The sequence below is a fragment of the Schistocerca serialis genome, chromosome 6 (genome assembly GCF_023864345.2).
Source record: "Schistocerca serialis cubense isolate TAMUIC-IGC-003099 chromosome 6, iqSchSeri2.2, whole genome shotgun sequence".
Classification (NCBI taxonomy): Eukaryota; Metazoa; Arthropoda; class Insecta; order Orthoptera; family Acrididae; genus Schistocerca; species Schistocerca serialis.
In genome coordinates, this window is record NC_064643.1 from 176149223 (window position 1) to 176165886 (window position 16664).

General features: G+C 45.5%; 1 pseudogene; it reads right to left on the reverse strand.

Moving 5' to 3' along the window:
* Positions 1 to 1928: 1928 nt before the first annotated feature.
* LOC126485586 (5S ribosomal RNA) lies at positions 1929 to 2046 on the reverse strand (annotated as a pseudogene).
* Between the last annotated feature and the right edge of the window lie 14618 nt (positions 2047 to 16664).

Below are 16664 nucleotides of genomic sequence, written 5' to 3' on the forward strand. Positions count from 1 at the left end.
ACTGAAATATTTCGTAGTGAAACTGCGAGTAAAAAATGGTTCAAATGGCTCTGAGCACAATGGGACTTAACATCTGTGGTCATCAGTCCCCTGGAGCTTAGAACTACTTGAACCTAACTAATCTAAGGACATCACACAACACACAGTCATCACGAGGCAGGGAAAATCCCTGACCCTGCCGGGAATCGAACCCGGGAACCCGGGCGTGGGAAGCGAGAACGCTACCGCACGACCACGAGCTGCGGACTATGCGATTGAAACTTTTCCTGGAAGAGTCGGACAACCTATTACTTCCTCCTACATACATCTCACGAAATGACCACAACGAGAAAATTCGAGAAATTAGAGGTAATAAAGAGTCTTACCGGTAGCCATTCTTTGCCCGCGCCATTAGCATGTGCAACAGGGAAGGAGAGGTCAGTTAGTGCTAGCAGATGCACCCTCCACAACACAGTATAATTTAGATGGAGTATGATGTAGATGTAGCTGCAGAGATCAGCATAGCGAGATACAGGGTCATAGTGAATGTGTACACAATCAGCACCTTCCAGGAAAATGATTTGTCGTACACACAACAGTTAACCATATTTTCTGCAATATCTAATGACAAGGAAGTACAATTCAAAACAATTTTATAGGCTCGATTAAACACACTTTAAGTATTTGGGTGAATTATTTCTCAGATACAAAACATTGGTAAGCCTATAACCCGTTTTAATTGAAACTCGTTCAGCAAATCGAGTAACACGGAATTAGAACTGCTCTCACCCTTGAAACATAATAACCATTTATCTACAGGCAAAGAGTTAATTTTCTGCGTGTAAAACGTTAATTTCCTGTGTGTAAAACAAAACTAATAAAATGTTGAGCTACTAATTAAGGCAGGAACCACATATAAAAATATTGTATTCCAGTTTGTTTACAGACCTGCTCGATTAAATTTAGTTCGCTTGAGCAAAGATTAAAACTACTGCTGTAGCCGAAATCAAGTAGCCTCATGTGAAATAATAAACTATTTGCCGGTAGTGCTGGTAAATGCAAGTGTGGTTCATTGGTTTCCTGTTTATACAGCTAATTAATCACTTTAATTAGTAGGTTTCGTTGTATTACCTCATATTTCTCCAGAAAAATCATATTTGATGAAACTCGAGGACGTAAGAAAATTTAATAGCATCCGGAATAAATGGAAATACATTTTAAAAGTACGTGTGAAAACGTTGATTGTAGTAGGAGTGAATACAGTACTCAAAATTCATAATATCTGCTGGAATACTGTTTCTTTGAATCAAGCGAAATCAACGTACCTAGGCCTTCTCCTAGCATTTGGTGCTTATTTTGCGACCTAACGAAGCGAAATATCACTTGAGGGACGTTTATGTCGAGAATCTGGAGTCTTGTGTCAGCTTGGAGGAGGAGGAGATTAGTGTTTAACGTCCCGTCGACAACGTGGTCATTAGAGACGGAGCGCAAGCTCGGGTGAGGGAAGGATGGGGAAGGAAATCGGCCGTGCCCTTTCAAAGGGACCATCCCGGAATTTGCCTGAAGCTATTTAGGGAAATCACGGAAAACCTAAATCAGGATGGCCGGAGACGGGATTGAACCGTCGTCCTCCCGAATGCGAGTCCAGTGTGCTAACCACGGCGCCACCTCGCTCGGTTGTGTCAGCTTTGCCCAGTGTATTTGTCTGTGTAGCATGTACTATGTCTTTTAGGAAAGAGTATGGATAAGCACTCCGTCATCAGGCCACAAGTGGCCCATCGGAACCATCCGACCGCCGTGTCATCCTCAGCGGAGTATACAGATAGGAGGGCCGTGTGATCAGCACACTGCTCTCCTGGTCGTTACGATGGTTTTATTTGACCGGAGCCGCTACTATTTGGTCAAGTAGCTACTCAGTTGGCATCACAAGGCTGAGTGCACCCCGAAAATGGCAACAGCGCATGGCAGCCCAGATGGTCACCCATCCAAGTCCCGGCCACGCCCGACAGTGCTTTACCTTGGTGATCTGAAGGGAACCAGTGTATCCACTGCGGCAAGGTCATTGCCAAATACAATGAATAGGCTGGTTATAATTAGACTTGCGCTATTCCATAGAGCCCCCATGATAAACGAGGACATGACTAAGAGATAAACATGCGAAAGAAACACATTTTGATTTCCGCATGAGAGGGAAACGTTTGTTAATTTCCCACCAGGCTTACGTTCCAGGTTGCTCAGTGTTACGACCAGTGCATCCTCGACAGCCTGGAACAGCAGCAGAGATCGCACTACTACTGCCCAGAACAACGCCGCTCCAAGGAATGTTCATCTGTCGTGACGCAGGTCGTACACTGCTTGAACATCGAACACTGCGTCCAGCATACTCGGTCGTGTTAACAGTGACTTCTTCAACAATCTGTGGCCCGTCAGCCTCTCCCAGGAGAAATTCTCACTCACCAGTTAATTGTAACTTCTGAATCATGTTAATCACCCTCGGCACGGAAAGAGGATCTTTCCGTATTACTTCAATGCGACGATACTCGCGAAGAGCAGCACCAGTGTTGCCGCTGTTCTGATAAAAATGCTTTGATAAAACAAATTTACAATTAAAGGCATGCTCGCCTTGTCCAGACACAAGTTGAATGTCTGCAGCTGTAATGCACCGGATGCTTGTGTTCCAACCCTACGTCGCTGAATGAGTACTGGGGCCTAACGGCAACTCATTACATTAAAAATGCTATAGTAATAATGAAATGGTTCAAATGGCTCTGAGCACTATGGGACTTAACATCTGAGGTCATGAGTCTCCTAGAACTTAAGAACCACTTAAACCTAACTAACCTAAGGACAGCACATACATCCGTGCCCGAGGCAGGATTCGAACCTGCGACCGTAGCAGTTGCGCGGTTCTGTACTGAAGCGCCTAGAACAGCTCGGCCACCGCGGCCGGCAGTAATAATGAAAATCCTGCCGCACACAGTGTGCATATAATTCCTGTAATGTTGGGTACCCCATATGGAACATAGTTTTCTGTCTACTCTGACTCAAGTGGTGAAAATTTACTAACAACGATCCCGTATGCCAGCATCCACACTACCATACACAAAGCATTTTAAGTGACCTGTTTCAGAAGCCGTGAACCGTGCTTGTCCTTTCATCCGTAACAGCAACTCCTACCGTTATTTAATGGGACTGTGCTGATTTGGTTAGCTTAAAATATTGCCAAGTTGTGTCCCCTTGCGATTTGAACGCTTCAGATCGGTAAATCTTCGAAACTGCAGTTGTAAGTAACGAATATATCGACAAGTAAGAGCGGTATTTATTATGTAATAAAAACAAGGTTGTGGTTTCAAAGTTTTCTCCATTCAACTTCAGTAATGGAATAAACCAAAAACTAGCGCAGTCTGCACTGTTGCCAAATTTATTCAAGATGATCCTGTCTCTAGGGTGCAGAGGTGGCAACGTTGCATGATATCGCCACCAACGCTCCTCCCCCACCCCCTCCCCCACTTCCTCCTCCGCTCGTCAGTTCCCCTTCTCTCCACGACTTGTGAATTCACAGGAAGAAAACTGTCTGTGCTGAGATGCTGGAGACAAAAAACCTAAGGTAGTGTCATTATTAATTAATTTACGTATTTGGTCGGCAAATAAGTTCTTGGTGGTGTTACCCTGCTGCCGCCCCCGCCCACCCTCACCCACCTCCACCCACCCCCACACTTTCCACCATCTGTGCCCTGACTTTTCCTGATCGCGCTTATGTATGTTGCTCGCCTCAGAATTTGAAGCCTGACTCCTCTAGACAAGAATATCGACACCAGAGGATGCTCCAAACTTTACTACAGGTACACCCACCCACACTTGTGAATCGGCGAGAAAAATGCTCGCGTGCAAGTTACAGTCTTTAATTTTAGTAGGGAAAGTGTTTAGTTGACGAAGTGTAGGTTTCGGGCAGAGACGAGTTTAATAAGTGTATTGCTTGTAAGCACGCAGCTGAGCACCGAATCCCTAGCCTCTTACATGAGGAATTTAACGAGATGACAATGGACGAGCACAGCAGGAATACTTTTCAGCAGATAATTGTGATGCAGCTGGATGGACTGAAGATGCATTTCGCAACTCATACAGACTGTTGGCTATGCTGGAGCTGTTCGAGTTTTTTGATGTGGCCATTTGATCCACAGTGCAGGAAACACATACATAAAGAAAAAAGAGTAAAGACACTGCAACTGTAGATTATGTGGCTGGAGGAGACTGGATGCATTAGAGTACATTGCTGTACTATACAATCCAACCAGAAAAAACAGCGTTTGCGCTAGGTGTTGACAACTATACCGCATTTACAAGTAATTTTAGAGTACATAGCGAGAGGTGAATTCACGATCTCAGGGGCAGAACTGACATAAAATCAATAAAATTACTAGAAATGACGGGAAATATCTAAAACTGAAGGACAATACGCCTAAAGTCAGGGGAAATTGGGAGGAGAATGAGGGAGTACTTGTGCTTGGTACCGGAAAATTAAGGTACGTAGGAAAGAGTACGTGACAACAAGAGGAATCTGAGAAAAAGTTGAAATGAAAGCTCTGGGAACCAGAGAGATAGTCATTGTTCGTCGATAGTGATAAGATGGTTGTAAGAGATTCCTTAACGTGGATGACCACCAAAGAGAGAGTAATAAATTTATATGTTATATACGTCGGACCACAAGCCCAGGTGTGACCTCAGAGTTATCGGCAACTGTCTTACAGATTTTTAGATAGTGTTCTTAGCTGAACATCATTGCATTACCAGGTGGGATGACTGCAATACACAGCTACAGAATGAATCACGTGTTTGACCCTGTAGAAGACTGTCTATGTGTTTTAAACCCTGAGAGTCAGTGATTCCAATGTGCTTCTCTGTACTCTCCACCAGTCACAACCAAGTAGTGTCAACTAACACATAACTTACAGAACAGTTGCTGTATGGTTTTTTAACAACATTCTTCTGTATGTGTACTGAGGTAATAGTGATGACTGCAAGTTGACAGCTGTCTTTCATGCTCTCCTGGAAAAGAGAACCATCTGCCTTTAAACTGACATGACAGAAAGTAAATGGAGTGATCGATTGAGAGGGGTTGTATCGAGGTATTACTGAATGGTAGACTGATGATACATTCTATAGAGAAGGTGATGTTTCTGCAGGTCATTTATCATGCATTTAACCACTTTAGCTGCTGTTGTCTTGGGATGCATCAGTTCTGTGATATAACTTGCGATCGACTTGTATAAAGCTGCATCTTTTGTGTATGACTTAGACTGCTGTCTACCTGCAATCGTTAACAGCAAATGTCTCCACACCACTGTCAGCAGAGGTCTTCCAATGCATGTATCATGGATCATGTTCACCGATGGGAAATCTATTTCAATACCCTCCTCTAGACGAATGAAGATATATGCGAAGCACTTTCACCCAGTCACTGTAGGCAGCAGCGGTGTGAGAACGATGCATCGCACTGTCTTGTGTCCAGCGGTGGCTCACGGCTGTGTTGGTGCACTCTGAAGATACGTCTGCACTCCCGTCTGGTCCCGTCAGCATTGGTGCCTAGGTGAACACGTATTTCGAGAGGAATTTCTCAGATACCAAGTATGAAAGAGATATCGCTGCCTCATGCTTGAGGGACCCAAACAGGCACCTGTGCGTGGTTTTACAGCTGATGGCTGTGTCACTTCACATATTTGCAAGTACCCTCCTGTATGGTCTACTGGACAGGGGCTGATGGACGTAGCTTGTGCTTGTTTACTGCGTGTCTGTTGCATTATTTTGCGAGTAGGTCTGTAGGCTGTTCTATGCGCTATTTGGACAGTTTATGGGCTGATTTCGTGTCTGCACATCTGTGTAGTGCAATATTTAGGAGTAATTGCATGTCTGTACTGAAATTATTTCGGTAATTTAGGAGTTGTTTGCGTGTTTGCGGACTGTTATTTATGAGTAGTTTACAGGTTTTGGGCTGTGTGGCATGAACCCAAACATGCCAGAGCATGTGTTCTGTATCAGTGTGATAAATATACTCCTTCCCTAAATAAACTGTTCGAAAATAAGTAAAGTACACTACTTCCTTACTCTCTCCAGCAGCCCGGCGCAAGCTGAGTCATTTTCGCGCTACTTTCCCCCTCCAGTCAAACATCTTCGATTAGGTCACTGGAGGGATGACTGCACCCTCTTGTGGCAGTACTGTGTACTATGTCAGTTGGACTCTAGGTCTCATAGTGGAGGTACTGCCTGCAAAATAAAGACTTATGTCCAGCACAGGCAGAGTCCTTTTCCCACCATTTTCCCTACCCCATACCGCCATCTTGGATTACGTCACGGAGCTGGCGACAGTGTTCCTGCGGGTGGTACTGTTTACTAGATGCAGACCTCATGGTGGACACACTGTTTCCTGCCATCTTCGATAATGGTACTTGGGTCATCAGATGACGTCATGGCAGCCTTCTTGGATTATGTAACGTATCAGAGCCCCCCTGGTGGTGGTTCTATGTAAAAGGTCAGTTGGAGTCCAGATCCCATGGCGACCACACTGTTTCTCGCCATTTGCCCCCCCCCCCCCCCCATCTTGTATTACATAACTGGAGGGATGAGAGTGCTCTCTGGCGGTGCTACTGTCTACTAGGTCAGATGGAGTCGGTACCCCTTGGTGACCACACTGTTTCATGCCATTTCCCTCCACCATCTTGGATTACATCACAGGAGGGATGAGAGCACCCTCTCGTCGTAACACTGTGTACTAGGTAAGTTGGTGTCTAGACCCCTTGGCGACCACACTGCATGGTGGTAGTGCCTCTAATTGCTTAAATAAAATAGTGCATGCAAAATAATAAAGACTTATGTTCTGCACTGGTCGAGTCCCTTTCCTGTGAATCCCTAGAAGAAGGTGGCGGTTGGGTGACAGGTTAGTGGAGATGGCCTTTCTATCCCACCATTTTCTTAGGTTGGTAGAGATAGCCCAATTGACCTTTCTTTACCATCAAAATTCAGTTCCTAGGAATAGGTGGTGGCCAGATGACTTATGTTAGTGGAGGTAGCCCAACTGACCAATCTTTCCGCGATTTTCTTAGGTTAGTTGAGATGACACTGGTGTGTACAGTATCCTGTTGGAATTTTAACTTCCCGCCATTTTTCTGGGGGGGGGGGGAGGTAGGTTAGGTTAGTGGAGGTTGCGCAATTGACCTACATTCCCACCAAAATCACAGTCCCCATCTTTGATGACATCATGTGCTGTTGCCGAGTGTACACGCCACATTAAGTGGGGTGTTGAGTACAGCACTGTACCTGAACTTGGTTTTGGATGGTACAGTGCACTAACTGGCTGGTAGACTATAGCATTGTATCTGAACATTGTTTCGTATGGAGTAGTGCAGTGCGTTAAGTAGATAGTATAGTGTAACAATGTATGTGGACACAGTGTTTGGTTATGGACACAAGGCAGGGTGAGACGTATAAGGGGCAGTTCCCCTCTACCATATCACTGTGTGTGTGGTTGTGTGTGTGTGTGTGTGTGTGTGTGTGTGTGTGTGTGTGTGTGTGTGTGTGTGCATGCATGCAAGCACGTGTGGTTCACTTGTCTGGCACATCTACATGTCTGTGATTCATCATGTCCGTTCCTTCTGCTCTAAAGTGTATAGCAGCCTTCAAATTCTTAGTAGATGGAGGAGTCCGACTGACTAACATTTTCGGATGTGTTTGGCACCTATAGCGGCTATCTATGTAGCGAATTCCTCAAGTTCATCTCTATCAGAGCTGAGAAGCCATGACTCCTATATGGAGATGACAAAGCGATGACTGGGAGAATGCAATAGGAAAATCCTGGATAATGGTCATATGTAGCATATGAACAGAACGCTAGAAAACGTTATAATTCTGTCTACCGTTGTAGCACCTGAATTGTTAAAGTCCACCTCATATAAGATGTGGTAGCAGAAATACATCTAAAGACCAGGGATGAAATTGCGTCGGTTGTCATTAAAAATTGCTATTCTGATGGTGCAGATGGCTGGAATATCACAGTACCTACCGGTTCTTTCAGCTCTCTTTCCTATATTTTATGCTTATTTTTCTAGAATATAAAACATATAGTCGCCTACCCACTGGAAATCTATCTTCCCAGCAGCGACTTTGACGCAGACTCTCCTGCTTCTGTAGGAAGGTGAGAAGAAGAACTCTCCGCTAAAAACAACCTCGTTTCTAACTATTGTAATGTCCGGTTCGAGTTTGATCCTGTCTAAGAGCTAGCAGCACGGAACTACAATTCAAAACTGAGTATGAGAAGTATACTTTACGGAAGACTCTAGTTTTAATGGAACATTTGTTATGGAAGGGAGTATCCTGCATAGAATCGCTGTTCTGAAATAGTCCTAACAGACATTTGGAGATTCAGTTACAAGGTTATATGCCGAGTGCAATCCAGCTACAGCAAAAAATTACTCACCATACACACGAATGTCTCGTTATCAGTTTAATTAATTATTCAATCAATTTGATATCGATAACGTCCCACCGGGAGGGTGATAGGGTAACGCGGATACTATTAGTGAGTTGGAGCGGTAATCAAGCACTTTTTAGTTGTAGGGAGAACCTTTAACCAAATTTCAGTCTCCCACTTACACAGGGAGATTTGACGATCGTAATAAAATGCGCTGTATTAACGAAATTATAAAGTGATACATAGTACACACACCAAAGCAAAGTATTAACCACAGCTTTCTATCATCACATATTGTTTATTGTACTCCTTCATTTCGTAGATTATCTGAACATTTCTTTTTTAACATTCCTCGATAGTTTTCAGTCTCTTCCTTTCTCATTTCCATTTCGCTTCCAGACAATGGTGTGTTCTCAATATCTTCGTCAGTTGCACATCAATATGTAAAATTCTATTTAAGAAACTTTCTCCTCTTGTGCTAATTCACTTCCAATATTTTCTTCCTTATACCCTCAAGAAATACACACATCAAAAAAAGTTTTGCATCACCTCGATTTCGAGAGTTCCGGAACCTGTACAGAAAATTGGAATAAATATCAACATAAACATCATTTCTGCCCTTTTTATTGCACTGAAAACAACGCATTGCATTTTGTACTACCATACAGCGTGACCTTAAGAGGTGGTGGTCCAGACTGCTGTACACACCGTGATAGTACGTCCTCTTGCATTGATGCATGCCTGTATTCGTCGTGGCATACCATCCGCAAGTTCATCAAGGCACTGTTGGTGCAGATAGTCCCACTCCTCAAAGGTGATTTGGCGAGTTGTTGGTGGGTCACGTCGTCCATAAAAAGCCCTTTTCAATCTATCCCAGGCATGTTCGATAGGGTTCACGTCTGGAGAATATGCTGGCTACTCTAGTCGAGCGATGTCTTTATCCTGAAGGAAGTCATTCACAAGATGTGGCCGATGGATGGGGCCAGCTGTCGTCCATGAAGGCGAATGCCTCGCACATATGCTGAGGATATGTTTGCACTATCGGTCAGAGGATGGCATTCACGTATCATACAGCCTTCCATGACCACCAGCGGCGTACTTAGGCCCCACATAATGCCATCCCAAAACAGTGAGGAACTTTCACCTTGCTGCACTCACTGGACTGTGTCTAAGGCGTTCGGCCTAACCGGGTTGCCTCCAAACACGTCTTCGACGATTGTCTGGTTGAAAGCATAGGCGACACTCATCGGTGAAGAGCGCGTGATGCCAAACCTGAGCGGTCCATTCGGCATGTTGTTGGGCCTATCTGTACCGCACTGCATGGTTTCGTGGTTGCAAAGATGGACCTCGCTGTGGACATCGGAAGTGAAGATGCGCATCATGCAGCCTATTGCGCACAGTTTGAGTCGTAACACGACGTCATGTGGCTGCACGAAAAGCATTATTCAACATGGTGACGTTGCTGTTAGGCTTCCTCCAAGCGATAATCCGTAGGTATCGCTCATCTACCGCAACAGTAGTCCTTGGGCGGCCTGAGCGAAGTATGTCATCGACAGTTCCTTTGTTCACTCCGAGACGCCGGGACGCTTCCCTTTTTGAGAGCCCTTCCTGGCACAGAGCAACTATGTGGACGCACCGCGAACCGCGGTACTGACCGTGTAGGCATGGTTGAACTACAGACAACACGAGCCGTGTACCTCCTTCCTGGTAGAATGACTGAAACTGATTGGGTTTTGGTCCCCCTCCATCGAATAGGTGCTGCTCATGCACGGTTGTTTATATCATTGGGCGGGTTTAGTGACATCTCTGAACAGTCAACGGGACTGTTTCTGCGGTACAATATCCACGGTCAACGTCCATCTTCAGCAGTTCTGGGAACCGGGACATGATGCAAGACATATTTTGATGTGTGTATTAACCTGATATAAGTCCTCTGTGGCTCTGCCTTAAGAGAGTTCGTAAGTGACGAGCCATTTAAGAGAGTTTGAAAGTGAGGATGCATCCTGTGACAGAGGTAGGAAATGCTCTTAGTAATCAGGAGCCAAAAATAAGTTCAATATTCGAGTCCTATGATGCAGGAAGTAACACATATAAAGCTGATAAGAAGATGAGACCTGGTGGTAGTCAAGGGAAGTCAGTATTCGGTTACGATTGTGGACGGGGCCGTAATCAGTTACTTTTGGTTGTCTTTTACAGTCACACACAATTTATTTTATACCAATATTCTAGACTCAACAATAAATAAAAAATACCACACGTTGTTAATGAAGGAATAAACAACATGGTGTTTTCAGTGAGTTACAATGTAGCATATCAGCATTAAACACAGATACAACAGATAATGTTTTAAAAGCAAGCCACTGTGATCTGAGCAGAAGGCCTTACACGCCAGGATTGGCAATAATTTAAGAATTTTTTAAAACTCGCTACAACTTACAAATTACAGGTTTTGAAATATTAATGGCAAGTCGACACAAACACAGCAGAAGGCATCAGACACCAAGAATGGTAGTAAATAAGGTTTCAAGGCTTACTGCTAAAATAGAAATACCAAATTAAAATGTTAAGGCAAATGACCACAATCACGGCTGAAGGCCTTACACGCCAGGAACGGCAATAATGTGAATCAATTTTGAAACCTGATGTAAAACAGAAAAAGAACAGAAAAAGTTATTTAAGAAAACAAGCAGCTGACCCAGACGGTGCTCCAGGAATCGAAGTTGAGAAGGTCCGGCAGCAAACACTTTCGCGAGCGAAGAGATAGGCAGCCAAGAGTTGCATTCACTTCACAAGATGGTAACTCAGACTAGTGGCAGTCTAACGAATGACTAATGATAATCTTCCTGAAGCTACCTGACGTCCGATAAACCAAAGGTAACGATGGAAAAATACGCCAAAGCCAGAACCGGCGGTCTGCACTACGTCCAGCATACTGTTTTTAAAGCGATTGGAATGAGAAAGGAACCACTACCAGATTTACGTCCGATTCCACAAACTCGAAAATCTGAAAAAAAAACAAGTCACAGTACAGAACACCAGACAAACTAACAGTAACTAAAGCCGGCCGGAGTGGCCGAGCGGTTCTAGGCGCTTCAGTCCGGAACCGCGCGACCGCTGCGGTCGCAGGTTCGAATCCTGCCTCGGGCGTGGATGTGTGTGATGTCCTTAGGTTAGTTAGTTCTAAGTTCTAGGGGACTGATGACCTTAGCTGTTAAGTCCCATAGTGCTCAGAGCCATTTCAACCATTACTAACAGTAACTAAAACACCACTCGACTTGCGCCCGAGGCAAAACCGAAATGCAACCAACCAGAATCAGCAGCCACACGTCACTGCGGAAATAATCGCAAAACGAGCCAAAACCAAGTACCAGATGAGTGACATCAAAGTCGCTGATATGAAACTTCCTGGCATGTCTCCGCAATATCCTTTCTTTCAGGAGTGCTAGTTCTGCAAGGTTAGCAGGAGAGCTTCTGTAAAGTTTGGAAGGTAGGAGACGAGGTACTGGCAGAAGTAGAGCTGTGAGGACTGGGCGTGAGTCGCGCTTGGGTAGCTCAGTTGCTAGAGCACTTGTCCGCGAAAGGCAAAGGTCCCGAGTTCGAGTCTCGGTCCGGCACACAGTTTTAATCTGCCAGGAAGTTTCATATCAATGCACACTCCGCTGCAGAGTGAAAATATCATTCTGGAGACATCAAAGTCATTTGGCACACAAACTCACTCTGACAACTCTGACGACGGTTGGCACAATGAAACAAATCTCTTCACTGCTTTATTAATTTACAGTTGAGTAAGCACACCGTCTTATCACTGAGCCAAGTGCTTTTAACACAGTACTGTCTTCAAGTACTAAGCGGCACGCAGATCCACCAAACTGCAATGACAGTGCGCTGATAATCTGTCACATCACATACGGGTCCCACACGGGTGACTGACTCCACTCTACTCGAACTGAAATGCAGTCATCTTAAAGCTTGCTGGATCCACTCTACGACGAAGTCGCGCTCCCTCGTGAACGTAGCCCTTCCATCTGGCAGGCCATGCGTGCCGCCCTCGGTCCCGGCGTGTTCTGGCCCTGGGCGGACCTGGTCCCTCCTGAGTCCCCAGCCGAACTGGCCCACTCACACGACCCGGAAAAAACAACGACGTCGCCCCAAAGATAGGGCAACAGTTAATACATATCGATAACCATCGCTGCTGCCACTAGCGGACAGGCAACGCTTGCGAAACCGAGTGGCGCCAGTCAACATGAGAATAAGACCAACAACCGCAACCATGCCAACTAAACGATAACATCTGGCCTCCAACAGAAGTCGGAAACCTACAAAAAGCATTAACGCGATCCGCAGCACCGCTCAGAAGAGATTCATTTTGTTGTACCCTGCCCACTCGTCTAATATAGGGTGCCTACGAAACCTGCTTTCTCGGATCACTAGACAACATTCGAGCAAATTGTATTAATGAGATTTTATTGCAGTAAGAGAACTGACAAAACTTAACTTTTGTGGAACACAGGAGTCTCGCAAGCAGTGGGTGGCAGACAAATAAGAAGTTTCGTCAGTATATACAGGGTGTTACAAAGAGGTACGGCCAAACTTTCAGGAAACATCCCTCACACACAAATAAAGAAAAGATGTTATGAAGACATATGTCCGGAAACGCTTACTTTCCATGTTAGAGCTCATTTTATTACTTCTCATCAAATAACATTAATCATGGAATGGAAACGTACAGCAACAGAACGTACCAGCGTGACTTCAAACACTTTGTTACAGGAAATGTTCAAAATGTCCTCCGTTAGCGAGGATACATGCATCCACCCTCCGTCGCATGGAATCCCTGATGCGCTGATGCAGCCCTGGAGAATGGCGTATTGTATCACAGCCGTCCACAATACGAGCACGAAGAGACTCTACATTTGGTACCGGGGTTGCGTAGACAAGAGCTTTGAAATGCCCCCATAACTGAAAGTCAAGAGGGTTGAGGTCATCGAGGCCACGGAATTGGTCCGCCTCTACCAATCCATCGGTCACCGAATCTGTTGTTGAGAAGCGTACGAACGCTTCGACTGAAATGTGCAGGAGCTCCATCGTGCATGAACCACATGTTGGGTCGCACTTGTAAAGGAACATGTTCTAGCAGCACAGGTAGAGTATCCCGTATGAAATCATGATAACGTGCTCCATTGAGCGTAGGTGGAAGAACATAGGGCCCAATCGAGATATCACCAATGCCTGCCCAAACGTTCACAGAAAATCTGTGTTGATGACGTGATTGCACAATTGCGTGCAGATTCTCGTCAGCCCACACATGTTGATTGTGGAAATTTACAATTTGATCACGTTGGAGTGAAGCCTCATCCGTAACGAGAACATTTGCACGGAAATGAGGACTGACACATTGTTGGATGAACCATTCGCAGAAGTGTACCCGTGGAGGCCAATCAGCTGCTGATAGTGTCTGCACACGCTGTAAACGGTACGGAAACAACTGGTTCTCCCGTAGCACTCTCCATACAGTGACGTGGTCAACGTTACCTTGTACAGCATCATCTTCTCTGACGCTGACATTAGGGTTATCGTCAACTGCACGAAGAATTGCCTCGTCCATTGCAGGTGTTATCGTCGTTCTAGGTCTTCCCCAGTCGCGAGTCGTAGGCTGGAATGTTCCGTGCTCGCTAAGACGCCGATCAATTGCTTCGAACGTCTTCCTGTCGGGACACCTTCGTTGGAAATCTGTCTCGATACAAACGTACCGCGTCACGGCAATTGCCCCGTGCTAATCCATACATCAAATGGGCATCTGCCAACTCCGCATTTGTAAACATTGCACTGACTGTAAAACCACGTTCGTGATGAACACCAACCTGTTGATGTTACGTGCTGATGTGTATGATGCTAGTACTGTAGAGCAATGAGTCGCATGTCAACACAAGCACCAAAGTAAACATTACCTTGCTTCAAATGGGCCAACTGGCGGTGAATCGAGGAAGTACAGCACATACTGACGAAACTAAAATGAGCACTAACATGGAAATTAAGCGTTTCCGGACACATGTCTACATAACATCTTTTCTTTATTTGTCTGTGAGGAATGTTTCCTGAAAGTTTGGCCGTACCTTTTTGTAACACCGTGTACGATTCGGAGTACAAGTTAAACAATACATTTTCTAACTCACTAGTGTAGCGTTCGTACACTGCTTAGACTTCAACTGCGGCGCTGGCTAGGCGGCGCGGCCCTTATATTATCTTCGCGTAGAGGCCGCTCCTGTCTCGGTGTCGTCCTGGTGAGGGTTCTGTCAGCGTACTACTGGCTGATGTCGTCTCACAGCCCTCTCTGCTCTTCTGTTCTTGATCGTCGTGCCGGCGCTTGACGTTGCGCCGGAACACTTTTTTCCCCGTTGAGAGAATACTTAACGGAAATATACTCAATGCCACACAGTTGTACGGTATTTTCACAACAAGTAACGATACTTAAGCGATGCGAAAATGCGTGTATGCTCCGATTTCTTCTGTCAACAGAAACAACCCATATAAAAGGGTGGAATCCATCTTTCGCGTTAGAAATTCGAGGGGTATGGACGACAAAGTTCCAGTTTTGGACTGAGTGAAGCGGATTTTTAAAATGGGAAGAGTGTGTCGGGAGGTGGAATTTCTGTTAGGACTATACGTCCAAACTGCCACTGCTTGGTTCATACACTGCCACACAGTCAGCGCCAGGGGCGCTCATGGGGTCTTTAGCTGACTAGAAGCCAAGAAAGATTCCAGCTAGTCGGCTATTGGCTGCAGCAGCTCGTGGCGACCGCTGAATGGCTGAATAACGAAGTAACGAGTATGCTGGTAGAGCGTCGACAGAAGTGGACACGTGTGTTGCGTAAGAAGATTTAATGTGGCGAGATTTTGCACTGGAGGGTTTGTGCTCCATTTGACGGTCATGGAGACAGACTCTCCGGCCTCTGAGTGTTTGGCATACCTGGAGATGTGCACACAACTGCCTGCGTGGCCGATGCAGGTGCGCGTCTCTAGCCCTCCCCGGCCTGGCGCGGCCACGCCTCCCAAGCAGTCAGCGGACGGCATCCACTTCACGATCGCGAGTGTGTGTGACTGGAAAGTTTCTTCGCCAGATCTGTTACTGTAAGATGGGAACAATGTGATGGAGAAGGGTACTTGTGTTCTCAAACGTCAGTGCATACAAGACATTCGACGTATTTAGCTCTATAATCTATTTATGGCCCGCCCCTGTCGCCGAGCGGTTCTTGGCGCTTCAGTCGAGAACCACGGTGCTGCCATGGTCGCAGGTTCGATCTGGGCATGGATCTGTGAGATGTCCTTAGGTTAGTTAGGTTCAAATAGTTCTAATACTAGGGAACTGATGACCTCAGATGTTAAGTCCCATTGTGCTGAGATCCATTGGAACCATTTTGTATCAATTCATGTCAGAAATATGTTTGACTTGCAAAATGTTTGTATCTGATTATCAAACGTTGAAAATACGTTTTATTACAAAGAATAATCATCGTAAGGTGGTGGTGAGTGTTTTAATTGATCTGTTAGCCTCCTGTAAATTGTTAAACAATTAATTTCATAGGGTGGTGAAAATGGACTGCTTCCCACCATTTTTTATATTGCAGTTGCGTCAGCTCTCCCTTTGTCGCCCGCGTTAGTCAGTAATGACTCTGAGCACTATGGGACTTAACATCTATGGTGATCAGTCCCCTAGAGCTTAGAACTACTTAAACCTAACTAACCTAAGGACAGCACACAACACTCAGTCATCTCGAGGCAGAGAAAATCCCTGATCCCGCCGGGAATCGAACCCGGGAACCCGGGCGTGGGAAGCGAGAACGCTACCGCACGACCACGAGCTGCGGAAGTTAGTCAGTAGCAACACTGTATTCTGAGAAGGGACGAAAACCTCCGTCGGTGTCTTTGGACACGTTGGTTCACCCATCTGTTCTCACAAATAGGAAGGAACCACCTGAGAGACACAGAACGAATCTGGAATTTCCCAATGCTGCCGCTTGATGCATTGTTCAGGGATTATGGGAACAAATAGAGGACCCTTGGGCGTTTAGTCTATAGTTTTTAGGTGCAAGTGTTACCCAACAGGAAGAAGCCAGAGAGAGAGAGAGATAGAGAGAGGGAGCGGAGGTGGTTTCAAGCGTATGAAATTTCAAACGACGCCGACTTCTGGGTCACGGTCGGTAGTATTTAGTAGTTATTACGTCAC